This window comes from Suricata suricatta, chromosome 1, assembly GCF_006229205.1.
Source record: "Suricata suricatta isolate VVHF042 chromosome 1, meerkat_22Aug2017_6uvM2_HiC, whole genome shotgun sequence".
NCBI lineage: Eukaryota > Metazoa > Chordata > Mammalia > Carnivora > Herpestidae > Suricata > Suricata suricatta.
The window spans coordinates 68,584,951-68,594,138 of NC_043700.1; the positions used below are offsets into that span (position 1 = coordinate 68,584,951).

The following is a 9,188-nucleotide window of genomic DNA, read 5'->3' on the forward strand; positions in this document are numbered from 1 at the left end:
GGACATTCAACCAACTGAGCCACCCAGGCGCCCCTTATTCCATTAATTCTTGATACTGGTTTTGATATATTTGCTGTGTGGTGGTCACAAAAGCAAAAATGTTCTATTAGTCACAGACTTTGTTACAAAAAAGGACTGCTACCCTGCACTAGACTGGGTTATTGTTCAGCAAATACTCAGCCCCCCTCCACCTCTCTCTTACAATGAAGTATATTTTCCTATATTTAGGCTTGGCCATATGACATGCCTTGGCCACTGGGAAATCAACAGGTGTGATATAAATAGCAGCTCTAAAGATGTTTGAGTGGTAGACTCATGCTCTTGTGCTCCAGTGATATGCCAAAGAAAGCAAGCCCTGGTTGGCCTCTCCTGTGGGCCCCAGAATGAAAAATGTGGAGCAGATCTGAACCTACACCATAGTCAACCAACTTGCATCCTGAAGCAGGGCTGCCCACCCCAGATGAGTCTACATCAGCCCAGCTGAAGGTGACCAGTGCGAGAATGAATGTCTGTTATTGCGAGCCACTGAGTTGGAGTACTTTGCTATTATACTGGCAAAAACTGTTCTATAACAATAGTCTGACTTGTAAAGTTCAGGCCATTATCATTCCTTAATAGTAATGGACTTGGCCCCATTTACCTCATTCTACATTTGTTCCATAAAACCAGAGATTCTGATTTCAATACTTTTTTAAAAAACTTGCATTTGATGCCATTTGAACATAGTAATACTATGTGTGATTTAGGGATCCATATGTAGCAGAAACATTTTTTAAATGAATGGGAATGATAAACACGAAATTCAGGATAGCAGTTATCTCTGGCATCAAGGGAAGAGATGCAGCTGGAGAGGAGTAAAATGGGGACTTACCTGCACTTAAATGTTTTATTTCTTTAGGTATAAGTTGGGCATACAAGGATTCATTATTATTTATATATTTTAATACAAAGAATATATATTATTCTGTGTCATTTTTGTAAATATTAAATATTGCAGAATAAAGTTTTAAATGGAAAGAGTTTCACAACCTTCTAATAGCAAGGGGTTATGTTTTGCTCACGTCTCTAAGCATAGTGCCAAAGTGCCTGACACAGAGTAGATGCTCAACTAATGTTGGTTGAATAGTGAATCAAGCATACCAAAATTCATATGATAGTACAGTTTTAACTCTTACACATAAACAGAATGTTTCAGTCCCACTAGGTCAAGGTATCCAGTAACACAAACCTTTTTTTAATCATGTGCTCATTTTACAAATATCTGTTAGGGGCCTACTATGTGTCAGGCACTCCTTCAGTGTTAAGAGTACAACAGGGAACTTATAAAACAAGATTTTATTCCCTCAAGGGACTTCCATTCAAGTATATATTTTGGCAAGGGTGGCGGGGGGAGAACCCAGAGGAGTGTTAATAATAAAGAAAATAAGTACAATAGCAAGTAGTTCAGATGGAATAAAGCCTTAAAGAAAAATGAAGCCAGGAGCAGAGTGTTAAATGATATTGAGCAATATTAAACAGGGTAGTCAGGCTCTCTCTGAGTGAGTGACCTTTGAGCTAAGATTTGAAGTGAGGGAGGGAGCAAGCTGTGGGCAGTTGAGTCAGAGGGAGTAGAGAGTGCAAGGACCTTGAGGCAGCCTGGAAAGGAGGCCAGGGTCGCTGGGGCGGACTGAGTGCCTGGGAGGGGTGGGGGGAGCAGGGAGATCAGAGAGTGGGCAGAGCCTGTGAGACTATTTTCAGGACTTTGGCTTTTACTTAGGTGAGATGAAGAACTTGGAACAAAGGGCAGAAATCATCTGGCTTACGTAGTTAAAGGATCACTCTATTTGGGGAATAGATAATAGTGGGAAGTAGAAACAGGGAGACCAGTTAAGACATTACTGCATTAACTGAGGCCAGAGATGATAGTGGCTGGAACCAGAGTGGCAACAGTGGAGATGAGAGTGGTCAGATTTGATGCATTTTGAAGATACGAGCATGGAGCCATTGCTGATGGAGATTGTATATGAGACATGAGAAAAGGAGCAGTCAAGAATGATATAACGAGGGTGCCTGGCTGGTTCAGTCGGTTAAGCCTCTGACTTCGGCTCAGGTCATGATCTCATGTTCGTGGGTTTGAGCCCTGCATGGAGCTCTGTGCTGACTGCTCAGAGCCTGGAGCCTGCTTCAGGTTCTGTGTCTCCCTCTCTCTCTGCCCCTCCCCCCTCATGCTCTGTCTCTCTCTGTCTCAAAAATAAATAAAAACATTAAAAAAAAATGATACAACGGTTTTGGGGTTGAAGTTGCTACTGACTGAGAAGGTAGGGAACTGGCTGGCTTGGGGTGGGAAGGGGTTTCAGCTTGGGACATGTCAAGCTCGCAATGTTTACTAGGCATCCAGATGGAGTTGTTAAGTGAACAGTTGGTGTAGCAGCTTGAGGGTCAAGAGAGACATAGAAGCTGGGGAAATACATTTGAAAGCCATTAGTATACAGGTGGTATTGAAAAGATAGACAGAATAAGATCATCAGGGGAGTAAGAGTAGCTAGAAGGGGCTCCTGGCTGGCTCAGTTGGTCAAGTGTCCGACTCTTGATTTTGGCTCAGGTCAGGGCTTCATGATTTGTGATAAGGCAATGCAGTGTTTAGAAGTTAGGAAGGAAGAGGGAGATCTAGTCAACGGAGATCTCAGCTGAAGAGGTAGGAGACATCCAGGGAGAGGCCATGACTTGGAAGCTAAGTTAAGGAAGTATTTAAAAGAGGAGAAGGGTGTCTAACAGCATCAAATTATGCTCAGGGCCCATGTAAGACGATGACAATAAAAGAGCTTTGTATGAAACAAAGCAAGGGTTATGGGAAACCTTGGCGAGGCCAGCTGTGTAGGGGTGGTCAGGGCTGAAACCCTTCTTGCAGAGGGCTCAGGAGAGTGGGGAGAAACGAATAAACAGGAAAGACAACTCTTCCAAGGCTCTTTTTCTGCCTTATCTGACTTTTAAACAGAAAGAGAAGCCATGCATTCCTAATTAAACTGACACGAATGCATACTGGAATCCAATAATCTAAACATATATCTTATCTCAAAAGAATAGAGCTCAAAGCTGCTAGAAAATTCCACTCATGTATGAGACTTTGCTTCATTTTCTACAAACAGAAAGAACTACCAGGAGAAACTGAACTAGGGATTCTGGTCGGGAAGGGACAATCCTAAATGAAGTGGTCACCGTCCTCTAATTTTGTTATGTGAAGCCAAATTAGTCCCCTTTATTTATCAATAAGTCATACTTCCTCCAATGTAAATTAATGGTTGGAAAGTATTAGCTCAACATTAAAAGCCATTTATCTCATGAGAACTTTGACCCCGAAGACCAATTCACATGTCTGATTCATCCAGGAATCAGGAAGGCCAGCCTACTGTTCAAGAATCACAGAGGGATCTCATGGATCTTGCTAACGAACAAGATGTGCCAGGGCCATAGGCCTGTGATTCCCTAGACCTGCTCTGCTCTCACCTCGACCCAGAAAACTAGGCCAGAGGGAACCATGTATACAAGGCCAGCTTTAGCATATCATCAGTACACTTACACTTTTGGATGACTCTCAGCCCACTGCCATCAGATCAGGTGCCTAAGAAAAAAGAAACAATTAAAACAATTTTCTTCTTACAATATAAGGGTTTGATATATTATAACATGACCCCAGTGTGGTCCATTTTAACCAAGAATTAACTTGTAATACAGGGTGCTACTAGCTTTTTAGAAAACACAGGTTAAAACAATATCCAGAGTTCATAAGTAGTAATCAGTAAATGGAGGAATAATTTGACAATCAAAAATTTCTATGGAATAGAGTGAAGTTATTATTACAACTGAGAAAGCTGAGGGAGATGAGAAGGCACATAATTTTAATCACATTTATTGAATCAAATAATAGTTATTTATTATATCCTTCTAATTTATATATTCAGTTTGTAGAATTAACAATCATAATAGCTAACAGAAACATTAAAATTGCAGAAAACCCATTTTTGGTTATGTTTTTTCTGTTGGGGACATCTTTCCCTTGCTCCCCAAACCAAAATGTCATCAGAAATTTTTTCCCTTTCTTAAACAGAATCATTGAACTTGAGCTGTAAAGTAGAAAAAGGAACTAACTTTTCTTTCTCTCTGTTCATATACACCATCTAGTGGCTTTGTTGTTTAAACAAAAACAGGAATGAGAAAAGAATTATATGAACTAATAAATTATAGATACTGCATAAAACAATGTGTTATAAGAACATGTCAAGTAGAGTATTATAATAAAACAATTAGGGTTTGGCACATAAGCATATTCTCTCTGTACAATAAGTACATTTTTAGTGTTATCTGAATCCCTAGCTTTTGATACGATTATAAAAGTGAAAAAAGGAATCAAGAAACAACGCTGTGGGAAATAATCAAAAAGTTAAGTTACTCTGAAGAAAACAGTTAACTAAACTTTCATTTTTAACATAATATTCTTTTATCCAAGCATGCGATATTTAGATGTATTTCACATTATATAAAGAGTGCACAAGCATTCAATGTTTATGTGCATTTCACTTCATACTATGTACTCATAGCATCCTAATAAATAGCCCTAGAAATCAACTAGTCTAGTTTTCTGACTTTACAGATGAGAGGATTGAAGCCCAGACAAGTTAAGTGATTTGATGAAGGCCACAGTTATGTAGTGGTAAGATCAAAACTCAGATCTATGGAATCTCAACAAAATGTTTTCTTTGACTGCCCCCATCTGATAAGATAAAAAGTGGTGCACAGAGTAGACAATTCCTGAAATCCACACAGATAAGTATGTGATTTCATCCTTCTATGAGAGAGATTAGTAAAGGCACCTAATATAGGTTGGGACATTTTCTCACTGATGAAAAAGGGGAAGTGGGCATTTCTGACAGCAGGAGCGATATAAACAAAGGTGCAAATGCTTTCCTATTCCTGAGTTTAAAAAGGACATGACATGACATGTTAGAGCAACTGAAAGCAGGGCTGGAGTGTGGGGAGCAAGGAAAGAAGTCTGCAGAGACTCTTGGGGGAGAAGCTGGCCCCAGTGGAGACATGTGATCCTGGACTGGGTTTTATCCTCAATGGAAAGGAATTCACAAGAGGGGCCATATGCCCATATTTTGACTCTTTAAAGATAAGCCTTTAAAAGAAATATTTTTCTGTCTTGAATGTGTGGACTATATATATATTATCAAGTTCAGTAAAACGGATACAATTAAAAATCATCTCTTTCTTACTCCCGTCCTACAACCACTCGGTTCTCAGTCTGGTCCCAGTTTCCAGTTTGGTCCGAGACCAAACACAATTTCCTATCCCCCCAATCCCATTTATTTATTTATTTTTGTGACAATGTATCATTTACTCAATAGCAACTGTATACAAATTTTATACGCAACACGTTGATTTTGGTATTACAGAATTTAACTTTTGATAACCTACCTTATAGGAGTTACTGTTCTAAACTAAGTGTTGCACAGACCCCTTTTCCCCCTTGGCTCTATGTACTTGTTTCCCCTTAGTCAAGGGGGAGAAAACATTTCCTGGCCCAGGGAAAAAACTGTTAACCCAGTTCTCAGTTTCAGCAGATGTTTAACACCAGGAATAGGTTGTAGGCAACTCTTAATCTTTTACCTGAATCCTACCAGGTTACAGTTTGACTAAAAGAAGACACAGGTTTCTCATTAAACTTTTGTTTTAATGGTCTCAAAATTCTGTGACAGAATTTTGGTCACGTTGTTTCCATTAAAAAGTACTGATTCTAAAAACTAATAACTTGAAACTGCCACACATACAAAAAAGCAAATGGTCCACAAAGCATTCTCCTTTCCTTCTGAAGGTTTCACGATGCATTGTTATCATTCACCAGTCTTTTACTATTAAACTTAAATGGCCAATTGACACAAACAGTTCTGAGATGGCTCTTCCACCTCTGATTAAGACTGGGGTGGCCAGCATTGGGGATAACATTCATTTAGCCTTCTGAGCTTTCCGGGCAGACTTGGTGACCTTGCCAGCTCCAGCTGCCTTCCTGTCCACTGCTTAGATGACACCACAGCCACCGTCTGTCTCATGTCATGAAGAACAAAGCAGCTCAGAGGAGGATAGTCAGAGAAGCTCTCAACACACATGCGCTTGCCAAGAACCATATCAACAATGGCAGCATCACCAGATTTCAGGAACTCTAGACGATCTTCCAGCTTTTTCCCAGAATGACGGTCAATCTCTTTCAGCTCAGCGAACTTGCAGGTGATGTGAGCCGTGTGACAGTCCAGCACAGTGCAGAGCCGGCACTGATTTGGCCTGGATGGTTCAGGATAATCACCTGAGCTGTGAAGCAGCTGCTTCCATTAGTGGATCATTTCTGCTATCACCAGCCACATTGCTTTGACGAACATCTTTGACAGATATGTTCTTGACATTGAAGCCCACATTGTCCCCAGGAAGAGCTTCACTCAAAGTTTCATGGTGCATTTCAACAGACTTTACTTCAGTTGTAACATTGACTGGAGCAAAAGTGACCACCATGCCAAGTTTGAGAACACCAGTCTCCATTCAACCCACAGGGGCCATGCCAATGCCACCAATTTTGTAGACATCCTGGAGGGGCAGACACAAAGGCTTGTCAGTTGGACGAGTTGGTATCAGAATGCACTCCAGAGCTTCAAGCAGCATGGTTCCACTGGCATTGCCCTCTTTACGGGTGACTTTCCATCCCTTGAACTAAGGCATGTTAGCCCTTGGCTCCAGCATATTGTCACCATTCCAAACAGAAATTGGCACCAATGCTACTGTGTCAGGGTTGTAGCCAATTTTCTTAATGTAGGTGCTGACTTCCTTCACAATTTCCTCATATCTCTCTGGCTGTAGGATGGCTCAGTGGAATCCATTTTGTTAACACCAACAGTAAGTTGTTTTACACCCAGCATATAAGCCAGAAGGGCATGCTCAGGGGTCTGCCCATTCTTGGAGATACCGGCTTCAAATTCACCAACACCAGCAGCAACAATCAGGACAGCCTGAGATGTGCCTGAAATCATATTTTTGATGAAATCTCTGTGTCCTGGGGCATCAATGATGGTCACATAGTACTTGCTGGTCTCGAATTTCCACAGAGACCTATCAATGGTGGTACCACATTTGGGTTTCAGTTTACCTAAGACCCAGGCATACTTGAAGGAGCCCTCTCAGCAGCCTCCTTCTCAAATTTTTCAATAGTTCTTTTGTTGATCCCACCATATTTGTAGATCAGATGACTGGTAGTGGGAGACTTGCCTGAATCTACGTGTCCAATGACAGTGATATTGATATGAGTCTTTTCCTTTCACATTTTGGTTTAGGTTTAGTGGAGGTTTTCATGACACCTGTGCTCTGGTGGCAAACCCGTTGCGAAAAAGCACCCCATTTTTTTTTTAACAAAAATAGTTATATATACATTCTTCTGCATGTTGCTTTATTTCCTTAACCACCTTGGAGCACTTATCACATCAGCTCATTTAGAGCTAACCAAAAGCTATAAATGTAGTATTCTATTATATGGACCAACCATTCTTTATTTTAAATCAGTTCTCCATTGATGGACACTTGGGATACACACACACACACACACACACATATGTATGCCACAATGAATATGCACAGATACATATCATTTTGCCCTTCCATAAGACACCTAAGGATAAATTCCCAGAAGTAAACAGGCAGGTCATAAAGGCTCTATATGACACTAATTTTGATAGGTATTGCCAAATTGTGCCCCAAAGTGAGCGAATTAATTTATACTCCCACCAGCAATGTTCAGGTGCCTATTATCCTACATTCCTTGCTAACACAATGTATTATCAAAATTTTTGAAATGTGCCAGTCTGATAAATTTGTAGTTTGCATTGGTCTTGTGATGAGAAGAGATCATTTACCTTGCAGGTGGAGAATGATTGGAAGGGGGCAAGAGTGAGAGCTGCTGTAGTAAGCTCTGAGAGAGGTGGCTGGGGTGGGGGTTGGAAGGTGGTGGTGGCAGTGGAGAGGGCCAGAGGATGCAGAGGCACACATTCTATGCAGGTGGAGCTCACGGGATCTGGTCACTGACTGGATGTGGAGAAGGAGAGAGAGAGAAGCGTCAAGGCTGACTCTCTGGTTTTTCAGTGGCATGGAAGGAGGGATTTGGGAGGTGAAAGGAGACTGGGGGAAGCCAAGGAAGTCATTTTAAGAATGAACTCAATGGGGCGCCTGGGTGGCTCAATTGGTTAAGCTTCTGGCTTAGGCTCAGGTCATGATCTCACGGTTCATGGGTTCGAGCCCCGGGTCGGGCTCTGTGCTGACAGCTAGCTCAGAGCCTGGAGCCTGCTTCAGATTCTGTATCTCCCTCTCTCTCTCTGACCCTCCCCTGCTTGCACTGTCTCTATCTGTCTCTCAAAAATAAATTTAAAAAAAAAAAAAGGAAAAAGAATGACCTCGAGCTGCCTGTGAGGCTTGCCAGCAGAGTGCCTGGAGGCATTTGGCTGTTACAAGGTCAAAGCTCTGAAGGCAGGTTGAGGCTAGAGAGAACAGTCATCCAGGCTATTAGGCTTTCCCTCCGTGAAGTGGGGGAAGGGTTTAAGATCATTCACGCTGAATCTTAGTGTGACACAGGCTGATGGAACCGTAAAATCTATAATGTAAGTTCCTTAACACTTGATTCAATACTTTGATAAAAGTAGGTTGGGCTAAGAACAGGGAAGAATACATCTTTTGGGGAAAAAAATATACATTATTTGAAAAGTTCTTATTAAAAATTAGCCATGTCTCCATTTCCACATGTTTTAATATTTTAAAAAAAAGCAAGTGCTTTTTTAAAATAAAAGGACTTGCATTAGCACTTTTGGAAAATGCAAAAAACGTATAAACAAAAGCGCACAGTTCCACTATTCAGAGATAATTACTGTTATCTCTTTTTGGTGCTCCCTCTCTGACATACATGAGTCTGAATCATAGATTTAGTTATACATATAATTCTAGACACAAACTTTAATTTAAACATTATAATGTGAATATTTGTGTATTGGTATTCTTTAAAATATTATTTTATTTCAAAATTATTTTCATAATATTTTATATATTTTTAAAATTAAAAATATATTTTAAACTGTAACACGATAGTTTCCCATAGAGAAGGACCTTTAATTATTTAGCCACTATCA

The 9,188-nt window shown here is 40.6% G+C and overlaps 1 pseudogene; it reads right to left on the bottom strand.

Annotated features, from left to right (window-relative positions):
- Positions 1 to 5,700: 5,700 nt before the first annotated feature.
- Positions 5,701 to 7,342, bottom strand: LOC115303202 (annotated as a pseudogene).
- Between the last annotated feature and the right edge of the window lie 1,846 nt (positions 7,343 to 9,188).